General features: G+C 48.8%; 1 protein-coding gene across 8 annotated transcripts in view; it reads right to left on the bottom strand.

Moving 5' to 3' along the window:
* Positions 1 to 13,370, bottom strand: part of PTP4A3 (protein tyrosine phosphatase 4A3) — a 172,197-nt gene that overhangs the window by 59,789 nt on the left and 99,038 nt on the right. The gene's annotated exons all lie outside the window — the stretch shown is intronic.

The following is a 13,370-nucleotide window of genomic DNA, read 5'->3' as shown; positions in this document are numbered from 1 at the left end:
AGTTTCTCATGGTTTTTAATTTCTCCTTTAACACCATGCCGCTGTGCCTCCTGATTATTTTGCAGGCTTCCAGCTTCTGATAGACTTAGAGGATTTCTGGTTCTTTATTTGTAATGCCTTTGGCTATTTGCTCTTCACACTCCTTATTTTTGATCTTACACAGCATCTATCACAGCTTACGTTCCTTTCTATTGACTTCACATGGGTTGGATTTCCTCTTCTGAAGGATAGCCGTCTGGCTCAAACCACCTCTGAAATCTTGTCCTCTAACCCTACTCTATTTTTCCCTCTTTATTTTGCTTCCTTTTCTGCTAGGGGCACGCATGCCCTGTGTGACTATCAGTGTGGTTAAGAGGTCATACTATACTAAACCCAAGGATTTTAATTTCCTCAAGTGTGGATTTTGGGGTTCTTTATGACTAGCTTCCCGTTTTAAAATCCTCCTTTTAAAAGTTTCATGTTCAGGGACCAGTTTCTAGGACAATCCTTCCTCAGAGGATACTGGACTTCATTGGGTTGTGGTCCACATTAGTTACTTGGTGCTTCAAGAACTTCTTGATCCAAGTGAGGTGTGTTTGTGACTTAGGACCCAGTTGAGAACTGGATGGTTTTGTATTTAAGGCACCACACAAAGACTCGAGATCTGGGTTGATTCCTGGCTCTGCCACATACTCCCTGACTGCCTCTGGGCAAATCACTCACTCTCTCTGCCTCAGTTCCCAACTGTACAACGCAATGATCTTTCCTTTCTTCCCCCTGAACCCCCACTCCCCTGCCTCTGTCTTGTCTATTTACAATGCAAGCTCTTTGGGGCAGGGTCTGTCTCTTACTATGCATACGCACCGGTTGCCGCGCAATAGGCTCTGATCTCACTTGCGGGCCTCTGGCTGCTGCAGTACCGAACAGTTGTATACGGCACTCTTCTAAGATGCAGTCATTTAAGGTAGCAATGAGAAATCGCTTCTCTCAACCATGGCCTAGCATGACCTACAACCAGCTTATATGCTGGCAACCGACACTCACTCATGACTGCTTTAGGAGATGGAGTTGTTCTGATCTCCCTCAACCGCGCATACTCTCTATCCTCTTTCCTGATCTTGAGGTGGCTAGTGTAACTCCAGGAGCACATCCACCTTCCTGAGACTTGGGTTTTGAATCCCCCTCTCTGCTCAGAAGTGTCTTCTCATTAGATTTGAGACTGACAGAGCAGGGCGCCTACTCTCCTGTGAGAGCACTGGGAATTGTTTATTCCCCCCAATCCTGTCCTTCCCTTGGCAGATGCTGCATCTTTCTGGCCAAGGACCCGAACAGAACAGCTTACCCAGCCTCTGAGCAGTGCCCAGCGATCAGCTGGAGAGCTGTCTGCTGAGCAAGGAAAGAGCAGGCACCTCCCTCTCCCCACACCTTAAGGAGGGAAAGATTCTTACCAACCACAAGAATGGGTTACAGAGTAGCAGCCGTGTTAGTCTGTATCTGCAAAAAGAAAAGGAGGACTTGTGGCACCTTAGAGACTAACCAATTTATTTGAGCATGAGCTTTCGTGAGCTACAGCTCACTTCATTGGACGCATTCAGTGGATGCTTTTCACTCTCAAACGGCACTGCAGCCTTTTGCTTTAACTGTCAATGGCGCCCGCGCTGCACACCTTATCAAGGGGCTGTATGAATATCTCAGACCCAGGGAGAAGGTTTAGCCCCATTTTACAGTCAGGAAGATGAAGGAAGATGTTCACGCCCACATTTCCAGAAGGAACCACTCATTCTGGGTACTTGACTTGAGAAACCATGGGCCTGGCTTTCAGACACGATGGCACCTACCACTCCCCCTGGAGTCCATGGAAACTGGAGTTGCCTAACCCCTCCGAATGTCAGGCCTTAAGATCAGTGGTCCCCAAACTGTGGGGCATGCCTGCCTAGGGGGCCATGGAGAAACGTTTGGGGAGCGTGCAGCAGGGCCCGGGCCACCCCCACGGTGGGTAGGGAGGGAGCGCCATGCATCCAGCCCTTCTCTGCCCCCAGACCAGCTCTTCCCCAAACCCTGTTCAGCCCCCAGTCCTGCTCTGCCTTCCCGCCCAGCTCTGCCCCCTACCCCAGCTCCATTCCACCCCCTGCTTCACCCCCAGCCTCACTCCGTCCTCATTCCCTCTCCGCCTCCAGACCAGCTCTGCCGCTCGCCCCAGCCCCTCTCCCACCCCCAGCCCTGCTGCTGAGGAAGCCTAGGCTGTGCAGTAATGGGGGTGGGGGGTATTGACAGATTCCGTTACTGGTACGGGGGGAGGACGGGACTGGAAAAGTTTGCGCATCACTGCCTTAGATGCTTGAAGCTGGGCACCAGTCAGCTTTTACAAACCTGGGCCTCACGGAAGGCCACACACACTGAACCAGTGGCAGAGCCAGACTCAGAACCAGGTGGGCCTGGCACCCAGCTCAAGGCGTTCGATTTGCCAGTGTGGCTTCTCACCACTATTTCCACGTGCTAGGAGCATTACTACATCTGTTCCCTGTAGCACTCGCAGCACCTTGCGGCAGAAGATTGAGAGGGGAAGGGTAGAGTGAACAGCGACCCCATGTTTTGCAACATAAATCCTGGACACATTTGCTCCGGCGGATCTTGGTATATTTGCACTTTGGGACAAGTCAATCCCATTCAGATTAAAAGAATGATGTTTCTATGGGCAGAGCAGGGACACACTGTTCCCTTTCATTGTTCCTATGACCTTTGGTTTTAATGAGAAAAGGAGATTTAGAAAAAGCAAGGAGGAGAAGCAGGAAGGCAAAAGTTCATCCTAAGGCAGACACGTTATTCAGCACTCAGCACACAACAGAAGTGGCTTTAGGTATTTTATTAAGGTTTCCTTTTCTGCAGTTCATCCCCCTGCACAGTCCCTAACAGGAAGTTTTAAAAAACCCATGTGCAATATAGGGCCCAGCAATCTTGATGTCTGTCACAGGCATCTGAACTGGAATATGGAACGAAAGCAGACAGAGTAGGTGCAGCATAAACAGATGGCAGCAGGTTGCTCCCACTTGTCCCACAGTGCTGGAGGGGAAAAGCGGCACAGTACCGATACGTTATATTACTACACTGCCTTGCATCCTGAAGGATGGCAGGCTGCTTGACAAAATACATTGATGATGGACCTCCGGGGAGAACAGTCTTTGGGAACAGCGAGAAGGTGTAAACCTCTTTCGGGGCAGTGCTGTCGTGTAAGGCGACACCAAGGGGTGCATTGTTGGAGCTGGGACCAGTGCCGGTGGAGTCTGCTCTGTTTCAGGCTGCTCCTTCTCCCCAGCCCATGTGGGACGTGGTGGACTTCTCACAGGAGGCTTTGTGGTATTTGTTCTTATGGGAGCTCCTTCTTGGGCTTCTGCTTCAGTGTTTGGTGCAGCTCCTCCGGGTTTCTCACAGACACTGGGAGTGTTGATGCCAGATGCAATGCTGATGTTGAGATCAGCTTTAGTGCTGTGGGAATCTGGGATGATGCTGGTGCTGGATCTCCTTTGCGCTCTCTTATTTGTGTCAGTCTCAGGCGTTGCCTGTCTGCTCGATGATGCTGGCTTGTCCATGAGTAGGACTCAGGAATTTGACTCCTCGAGGTCTGATGAGACTTTCATGGACTGTTCTGGAAGACAGAATTGCAGCTTCCCGTCTCGTGAGGTGCAAGGTCCGGCAGAGAAGGACAAGCATTCCAAGCCTCTGCTCCAAACGTGTGATTCCCCCAGGGAGAAGTAATATCTGCTGTGTCCAGCCTTCAGGGGACTTAGTCCATTGCAGGGGAGCCACAGCTTGCAGCCTGCAGGTTTAAAGTCTGCCACGTTAAGGAGCTCTGTACTGCGTGCATGTCTGGAGGGTGGGGTCTGACTAGTAGAGCTCAATCCAGGCGGGTCAGATTAGTTCACAGTGGTCAAATACTGGAGATGTGAAGACTCCATCCTGCGGACTTCGGCAGGGTTTGAAGAAGTTTAGCCTGAGCTAAGAGCTAGCTGACTGGACATTATCCAGGCTCCATGTCACTGCCAGGGGTGACAAGAGGGAACTGAGGGAGGGTGGCAGCCGCCTCCTCCCTGCCTTTATACCCTTGTACAGGAGCACGAGGCAGCACCAAACTCATATGCTTCCCCAAAGGCCACTGCGACTCAAAAACCCTCTGGGCTCCCGTGCAAGAGGTGCAGGGACACCTCCAGTGGGCTCCACACTGGTGCTTACTGAAAGAAAGCCAGGGGGCCAGCTTGACTCTACCTCCACCATGCAACAGACTGCGCCTTGCAGGGAAAAGGAAGCGGATAACACACATGTCCATTTTGCAACTGAAGGAGCTGGAAGTAATTCTTGCCTCACTGAGCCCATCTCTAGCTGTTGAACAGTAAGGTGACAGAGCTCATGAGCCATCGTCATTTGTGATAAGGCAGCTCTAATCTGTGCAAAAAAGAAATCCTGTCCACCCAGCATGCTCGGCAAAGAATCAACAGCCTACAGCCACCGGTCTGCTCAGAGCCATGTCTGTACATCCATCCATCCTGCTGCCTGGTCCCATGCCATTTGCTGTTATCTTTAGCTTGCCACAGAGCAGCACCTGGCCCCATCATTATGTGACATTCTTGTTATCCCACAGGAAAAATAAAAAAAAACAACACAGCAGGAACTAAAAATGATACATCCCGTCACACCCCCAGGGCGGTCATTAGGAGCCAACAGTGCGCTGCAGTGTCTGAAAGCATCAGATTTTAAAAGAAAGCAAAAATATAAAGCAGCAAAGAGGGAAAAGAAAATTAAGAAGTGAGAGTGGGGTTTTTGAGGGGGGAATATTGGTGATCAGCTGAGTCAGAATTCATGTCCACGCGCAGTTGGTTGTATGTAAGAGCCTAAACCAGCATGGATTCAACAAGCAGATATGCTTAAGCATGAACTTTATACTGTTAACGTTGAGACTGGCCGATTGCCTTGTCCCACTTTAAATACTGTCTGAATAATTATTTGTAAGTCACCAACCCTGGGCTGCAAAGATTGACAGTGTCATAAACGACGCTTCAGCGGTAACAGCTGCTGCCAGCAGGAGTTCTAAGAAATGTCGCTTTTAATTAAAAACATTGTTTTGAAGTACACTGCACAACTTCTACATGTGGAGAGAGGTTTTACCCACCACGGGCGTGAGATGCCATGCAGAGTTGAATGGGCACAGTTTTCCTTCCAACCTGGAAGGTCAGACACAGGATCCTGCGTGCACAAGAGGTGCCAGGTATCTAATACCATGGCAGAGGTTTTCAAGAGCGACTAGTGATTTTGGGTATCAGTTTTTGGATGCTCGATTAGAGACACTTCAAAGGGGTCCAATTTTCAGAGGGTAAAGTGTTCAGCACTTGCTGAAAATCAGGTCCCTTTCAAGGCATTTCAAACAGGGCACGTGAAAGTCACTAGTCACCTCCTGAATTCCAGTCCTGTGTTCTAACCCCTACCACAATGCCACCCCCCAAAAAAGGAATGTCCAGCCAATATGTTGTTATTAGAAGGCAGAGCTGGAGCAGTGTAATGTTTGGGACACTAAAACAAGAGTGATGCAAAAGGACTTCTCTCCAATAAAACCTGAAGCCTCTGCCCCTGTTTTAGCTGGTCCCAACTGAACTGAAGCCAAGGCAGCACGGAGGTTCAACAACGAAAGGCTCAAATACAGCTCTGCACAGCCTTTTGAAAATCTACAGTGCAGCATTTACAGGAGTTGCATCATATCAGTTGCATCAACATTCTGTTAAAGGAATGAACATGGTCTGGCAAACTGCTGAGAACGAATACTCTGCAATGTGTTTCAGGAGCGGAGGTTCACTAGGAACCTTTTACCACCGTCATCGGGTAGCAAATGTCAGACATGTGATCCCTATTCTATACGCATTCAATATTTTTTATTGGCTTTGATCCACTCCTGCCAGTAATCAGGATTCAGTGGGAACGGATTGCATATGAGAAAAACATACTAATTTCCCACAAGGTCTAATTTTCTGTGTAAGCATTTAAACTATTTTGGCAAATCCATGTTCTGGCAATTCAGCTCTAGTCCATAAATTCTTAATGGGTTTTCAATCACAGTTCATCCCGGCAATACAAGCTGCAATACCGATTACCATATTCAGCATGACAGAACAATGTAAGGAGGATTTTTCAAGCAATATTAATAACCTGTCAAGTGAATACATATCCTTCCCACTCAAGAGCTATAGGGGATCTGGATGCTGCAAAGGAACATGCAGTAAATAACCTTTTGGAAGAGGATAGCTTATCCCCAGTACACAGCCCTAGGTGTCCCTTGGCTTTCAGACTTTTGCACTGCACAGACCCAACCAATTACTCAATCTGACAAGGCCCAAACAAGGGAATCTGAAGGGAGGGCTCTACAGGGAGCTTTGTGTGGCCTAGCAGATAGAGAACCAGACAGGGAGTCAGGAGACCTGGTTCTAGTCCCAGCTCTACCTTGTCTATTTAAATAGTAAGATGTTGGAGGAAGGGACAGTCACTCACTATATACACATGCATAGTCTCTAGCATAATGGGGCCCGGGCCTCAGGTGCCAACTCTAAACACTGCTCTAACAAACTACAAAAGGCGAGCAATTGCTTTACGGCATAAGCAACCCTTCCTACCGCCTCAGTTTCACAGAATCATAGAACTGGAAGGGTCCTCGAGAGGTCACCTAGGCCAGTCCCCTGCACTCATGGCAGGACTAGGTATTATCTAGACCATCCCTGACAGGTGTTTGTCCAACCTGCTCTTAAAAATCCCCCAATGATGGAGATTCCACAACCTGCCTAGGCAATTTATTCCGCTTAACCACTCTGACAATTAGGGAGTTTTTCCTAATGTCCAACCTAAACCGCCCTTGTAGCAATTTAAGCCCATTGCTTCTGTCCTATCCTCAGAGGTTAACAAGAACCATTTTTCTCCCTCCTCCTTGTAACAACCTTCATGATTCACCATTATCCATAATAAAGACAAAACAGCAACAGGTAGAGATCAGTGCCAGGCGATTGTCCCGAGCCCGGGGCAGGGGAGCAGGAATCACTGCGGAGCGAGCTATGGTCTGGGGCTGAGAGCCAGGACTCTGTTCTTAAGCCACTTCACTCCTGGGTGCTTCAGTTTCCTCATTAGTCAAATCGGGATAATGCTTACCCCACCTTTCTAACACAGTTGGAGATTTTAAGGATACAAAATGCCAAGTGCAAAGCACTATTAGCAATAATAATAATCCTGATTTAACCAGCCTTCTGGCTAGCTAGTGTCAACTCAAGTGCCAGTGGAGAGTAACTGCTCCAGAAAGAGACACTACAATGGGATCCAAAAAGAATGTACCACAGATTAACTGATTACAGGTTGAAACATACACCTTTTTCCTAGTGAAGACACAATCCAAGACTTCATGACTATCAGTATTATGCAATGATGTGACCTTTTGGAACTTCACAGCAGCAGAGGTGATAGAAAACAGGGCCTTCCTGGTCCACAGCTGTAGTTCTTTAATGGCTGAGATAAAGGAGAATCCCTTTTAGCTGCAAGCTGTACAGGATCTTGGACGCTGCTGAGCAATTCTGATTTAATCCAACAGAGGGCAGCGTACACACTACCAGACCTAGTATATGTCTGTGAGTAATGCTTCAACGTACTAGCCTTTCACCTCCTGGGTTCCGAAGAGGAAGAGCGAAGTCACGGCACAGTACTGTGTAAATGGGAATAGGAAGTACAGTTGTAAGTGTGCAGCGGTGTTACATTTAGCTAGGCCGGACATGAAACACACATGGGTCGGTGTTTGTGGACCTACCACATCCCCAGATGACACAATAAGGCATGCTTTGCTGCCTGGCTTAGGCAGAAACTCCTAGCAAAGGACACTGGCAGTCCGGTCCCGAGGCAGCGCGTGCGTATCAGAAGCGGACGGCTCTTGTCCTTTTAGTCACATAGCTAGGGCCAAGAGGTCCATACAGAGCACTGAATTCAGCCTGATCTCAACGTGAGTACAGAGACCGAAAGGGGGTTTTAATAACAAAGAACTGCCTACTGTAATACCCCTCCAAATATAACCTGGGTATGTGTTATAAATACCACCCTGCACATACTGTGGACACATACAGCATATGAATTAGCTCACGGCTAGTTGCAACCTTCCTACCTTAGAATCACAGAATCTCAGGGTTAGAAGGAACCTCAGGAGGTCATCTAGTCCAACCCCCTGCTCAAAGCAGGATCAGTCCCCCAATTTTTGCCCCAGATTCCTAAATGGCCCCCTCAAGGATTGAACTCACAACCCTGGGGGTTAGCAGGCCAATGCTCAAACCACTGAGCTATCCCTCCCGCCCTTGCCGTGGCTTGTACGCTCACAACCCTCAGCTTAGAGCACACTGGGGCAGTTCTATTAGGCTACCTGCGGTTCTCAAACTGGGTTGCAACCCTGTTTTAATGGGGTCACCAGGGCTGGCGTTAGACTTGCTGGGGCTTGGGGTTGAAGCCACAGCCAGGGCGGTGGGGCTCCGGTTACAGCCCTTTCCTGCCCCTCCCACCCACAGCGCAAGGCTCAGGCTTCAGTCCCCCTTCCTGGGGTTGTGTAGTAATTTTTGTTGTCAGGATGGGGTCATGGTGCAATGAAGTTTGAGAACCGCTGGAGAAAGCCCCCAGCTGTTGTAACGAGCAACATTCCTGGGCTGTCCCAGCAGTGTTATGCTAAAGAGCTTCAACCTGCAGCATAGAGGACAGCTAAGAATAGAGGAGCAATCCAACACCTTGGGCCGTGGGACACTGTGGACTCCCCCACCAGTGGAGCTATTCCATGATTGGACCACGGACATCAGTAGGTATACGACTGACATCCATCTAGTAGCGAGGGTTCAGGGACGATACTGCCAAGAGTCTGGAGGATGGGCTAGCTGACCAGCTAGAGCGCTCTTCTGATCCACCCGATTTATATGAATCGCATTAATTCCTCTTACCTTAGACTCAGCCTTTAATCCATAACACTGTTTCAGAGCTGGGTAAAAGGTTCAGTGAGCAACAGCAGAGGGAAAAGGGGGTGCGGGTGGGGGGTGTCAAACCAAAGACAAGTTCAAGCCCAATATCGCTTTGAACAACTAGCCAGGAATAATCAGCACAAGACTCACCTCGGCTGCGTCTGTACCTTTCAGAAATCCAGCTAGCAGTTTTGGAGTCTCAAGCAAGGCAGGCAGCCACAAAAACCCCGGTCTGTCAGGCTGCTTCCAGCTCACTGGGTATTTAACATTCTGCACAGAGCGATGGCTTAAGCCTGCTGCGATCTGGTTTCAACACTGGGTTTTGCTTTTAATTTACATAGGCAGAAGCATTCATTTTCAGGTCTGTACTGTCTGAAGCTCCGGAACACAAATGGCATTTTTCAAAAGACCCCCCGAAAGCAACACGTACCAAGCAAATTGCAATTTACATTTTGCCACAAGCATCTTTTGCTGAAACCTCAACTGTCAGTAACTGTAGGATACATGAGTGAGTGATAAGTGGGCGTTATCAAGCGCGTTTATGAGTAAGTCTCATTAACCCTTTGCTTGTCTCCTGAAGGAGGCTGTTTAAGGACTCAGAGTGGTAACCCTGTTAGTCTGTAACAGCAAAAATAAAGAGGAGTCCTTGTGGCACCTTAGAGACTAACACATTTCTTTGGGCATAAGCTGACCTCACACTTGGTAAAGCAACCCCCATCCTTTCTTGTATTTAGACCTGCTCCTGTATTTTCACTCCATGCATCTGATGAAGTGGGTTCTAACCCACGAAAGCTTATGTCCAAATAAATTTGTTAATCTCTAAGGTGCCACAAGGACTCCTCATTATTTTTGTTTAAGGACTTCATTACTTAAAACAAAAAGCTGCGTTCATCCCAGTTCTGCTACTTGCAGCTTGACCTTGAAGAAGCCAATTAACTGCTCTATATCTCAATTGACCCATCTGTAAAAGGGGTATAAATGATATTTTTCCAAGAGGGATGGTGCAGGTAGAGCTAATAGATTTTTATGACAATTTAGCCATCAAGTTTACCCTTATTTTTGTGCTGGTAATTCACCTACAAACAGAGCATGATTTATTAATTTATTCTCCATTCAAAACTGATCAATGGTTTATTCAAAGAAATATCAGCCTATAGATTGTTCACAAACTGTTTGCATGGATAGGCAAGTTGTGTGACTGGTCACTTAAGTCACATGGCATTAAGGTTGCCAACACGGTCTTTCAGAAACACAGGACATGCATGATGGTGGGGCGGCCAGGCCAAATCTGAGTGGTGTTGCGACCCTGTGCACTAGGTCACACCACCACTCAAATTTGGCCCACCTGCCCCTCTGTCAGCCTTCTAAAGAAATACGAGACTCCTTTTATCCTGTATTTTAACCAGAGGTGTAGTGCTGCTGGAAACCTGATTTAAATAGAGGACATCCCTTATAATATGGGACGGTTGGCAACCTTACATGGCATCTGTTCCCCAATGGGATGACCTAACCTTTATGTACTAATTTTGTTTCTGCCCCAAATGAATTTTTGGTTAAATAACTTTCTTTTCTGAATTAAACCCGGGCCTGAAATTTGACCTTCAAACATGCTCGTGTAAGAACAAGAGCTCCCTCAAATGTCCGTGAAAAAGGTGGATGCAACAAAGCTAATTTCGAGAAAAGTTTCTGAAAAGAGTTAGCAAATACTCCTCTGCACTCTTTGCCCAGATCTAGCTGCAAGGCTCAGTTTGAGTGAAACACTTTAAGACCCTTGGTTTCAAGGCCTTATTACTGAAAATTTTTATTACTATACTAAAACCAGAGCCTACACAAACTCAGATCTGCCTCTTGCTATGAGCAAGAGAGAAAGTGACAGCCCAGCCCAGTTCCCTGAAGGAACATAGCAGGAGGCTGTAGTAACACAGACGCAGAGCTGTTTCGGCAGAAGCTCAGTAACCTTTGTGTGTTTGTAGACACACACCCATTGTGAAACCTGGGGGCACACACAGGACAGAAACTGAAAACACAAAGCCCATCAGTGGGGCAAGCTGCTTCTGACCGATGGCGACTAACCACATTCCCACCCAGACTCGGGCTGGTGAGGAAAAGACCACCTGTAGTGAATGCTTCTGTAAACAGATGGGATTGGATTGTACCCTTGGATGTCAACAGATTCTGGCGGACAGACAAGGGGAAATAAAGGACTCTTGGCCAATAAAAAGATTCCTTAGTTCTCGACCCTGGGTGTTCAAATCTGAAGTTACCAGGAAAGCCCAGGATGGGGGAGCAGCTTGCTAAGAAACCAGGATCCATACGATATAAGGGCTTGCAGATTTAGTCAACTACATTGAAGCAGCATTCAGAGCGCTAGAAATGTACTCGAGAGCCCCTCCACCACTAACGAGGCAGGATTTTGCTGTGGGCACGAGGTAAAGATTTGGAGCAGTAATGCTGGAAAAAGCCCATTGCAGTAATCAAACCATGAATCACCATAAGAGGGGCGGGCGGGTTGGGAGACTGCCAAAGGGAAACTGAAAAGATGTGCCTGGCTCCTGCCCCGACCTGGGAATCCTGGTAGGGTCGTCCTGCTCGTTAAGAACTCCTAATCTGCATGCCTCTGACAGCTATCTGCCACGCAAGTCACTCATTACACGTGAGCCAACTCATTTAGCAAAGATACAATATTTACTATATGACTTGTGGAAAATGAGAAGCCTTGAAGAAAGCACATGGCCAGAGATTTTCCTGCATCTCTGACTTACCGTTTTAAACCCTCTGCACACATGCAGCTAGCCCACAGCCGAGCAACCCTCATCTCCCGGGAGCTGCCGTTCCGCACTGACATGGCAATACGTTCATAAGACTGGCTGTGGAACTGTCAAAGGAAGTATTACCACCATTTTACAGCTTCAGATCCAAGGCTCAAGGTTAAGTGTTAAAGAAGTGCCTCGGTCCCGTTTTGAAAAGTGACTTAAGAGACCAGGCCAGAGTAAACGACACTGCCTGTCCCGGCTCCCACATCACTCGCCCAAGGTCACAATGGCAGCCAGGGGCTGCATTCCCAGCCCAAACCTCACCCCAGGGCCCCATCCATGAGACCACCCCTCAGACCTAGACTTGGGAAGGTGCTTCCTCCGACCCTGTGGTCTGGCAGAGCTTGGATTCATAAGCCTTCCGAACAGCCTGCAAGACCCACCTTGGAGCCCCAGTATTTGGGAAAGAGGCTGTCACACGTGGAGAGGTTGGCACTGGTTAACTGGGGGGCTCAGAACCGATGGCAGGAAGAGGCGAGTGCTTTGTTATAAGATCGGATGGCAAGAGTGCTCAGAGAGGGGGATGGGAGCCTCTAGGCTAGACAGACATCTGCACTGTATGAACCGAAAGGCAAATTTAAGTTCCCCGCAGCACCGACTGGAGAAAGGCACAGCATGGACAGGTCCTCTGCATTCTCAGCGCTGGTCTCTTGTGACCCTGGCTCCCATGGTGTCCTGTTCCTCCAGGACAGAGGCTGCCAGTCAAGCCCAGTTACGGGACTTCCAAGCAGCATGAGACCACAAGACTCACTTTCACTTGTAAAATGAACCGACACCGCAGCCCAGGTGTAGAGAGGGGAGAGGCCAGCCCACAAACAAACCCATTACACACCACACCTAGCCTTGCCCAGTCGGTATTTTCGGGAATGCCTGCCATTATAGGCTGTTCACCGCTGAGGAATGCATGTCAAATCATTATAACTTGCTCAGTGCTCCGTGTATTCTCTGTCCCCGAGCCGCACTGCAAGCTGCTTCCCGTCTGCCCGAGGGCGCGGGAACGCCAATCATGCCATTCCCACGCTGCCAGATCCCCTTACAGTCAGCGCTCCGCTTCCTGCTCTGCCCACGTGCTGCCGGGGTCGGCGATGCCAATCCGAAAGAGAAGAGAGGGTGTGGGAGCAGCGTTATTCACCCAGAGAAAGGAGGAATGGATGGGACCGGGGACAAGCAGCAGTGAGGTTCCCTATCTCCAGAGTCAGGGCCTCCTTGCTCATTGAGGATCTGTGCCATGACATGCAGAGGTCAGCTCACAAGGTGCTGCTGACCCCTAGTTAGCGCCATGCAAAGCGATCAGCCGGGAGTCAAATTCAGCCCTGGTTTAAGCTGGCATCATTTGGCCCTGCATTATTGCTTAATAGCATGAAATTAAATCTGAACCGCAACCAGAGTCATTCCCCCCCACCTCTTCCCCGGCTCACCCCCATGCTGGCAAGCCAACAGCTCCACTCTCACCGGTCCCCAGCACTCTAGGGCTGCCCCAATCTGCTCCAGGTGCAAGGCCCAGTTGTCACTCCAGCAGCTGAATCCCAACACCAGCCATCAGGGGAGGCTCTAAATCAACGTTTCAGGGGTGGCC

Source organism: Lepidochelys kempii, chromosome 2, assembly GCF_965140285.1.
Source record: "Lepidochelys kempii isolate rLepKem1 chromosome 2, rLepKem1.hap1, whole genome shotgun sequence".
Taxonomy (NCBI): domain Eukaryota; kingdom Metazoa; phylum Chordata; order Testudines; family Cheloniidae; genus Lepidochelys; species Lepidochelys kempii.
This window is presented reverse-complemented; position numbering and strand designations above follow the sequence as displayed.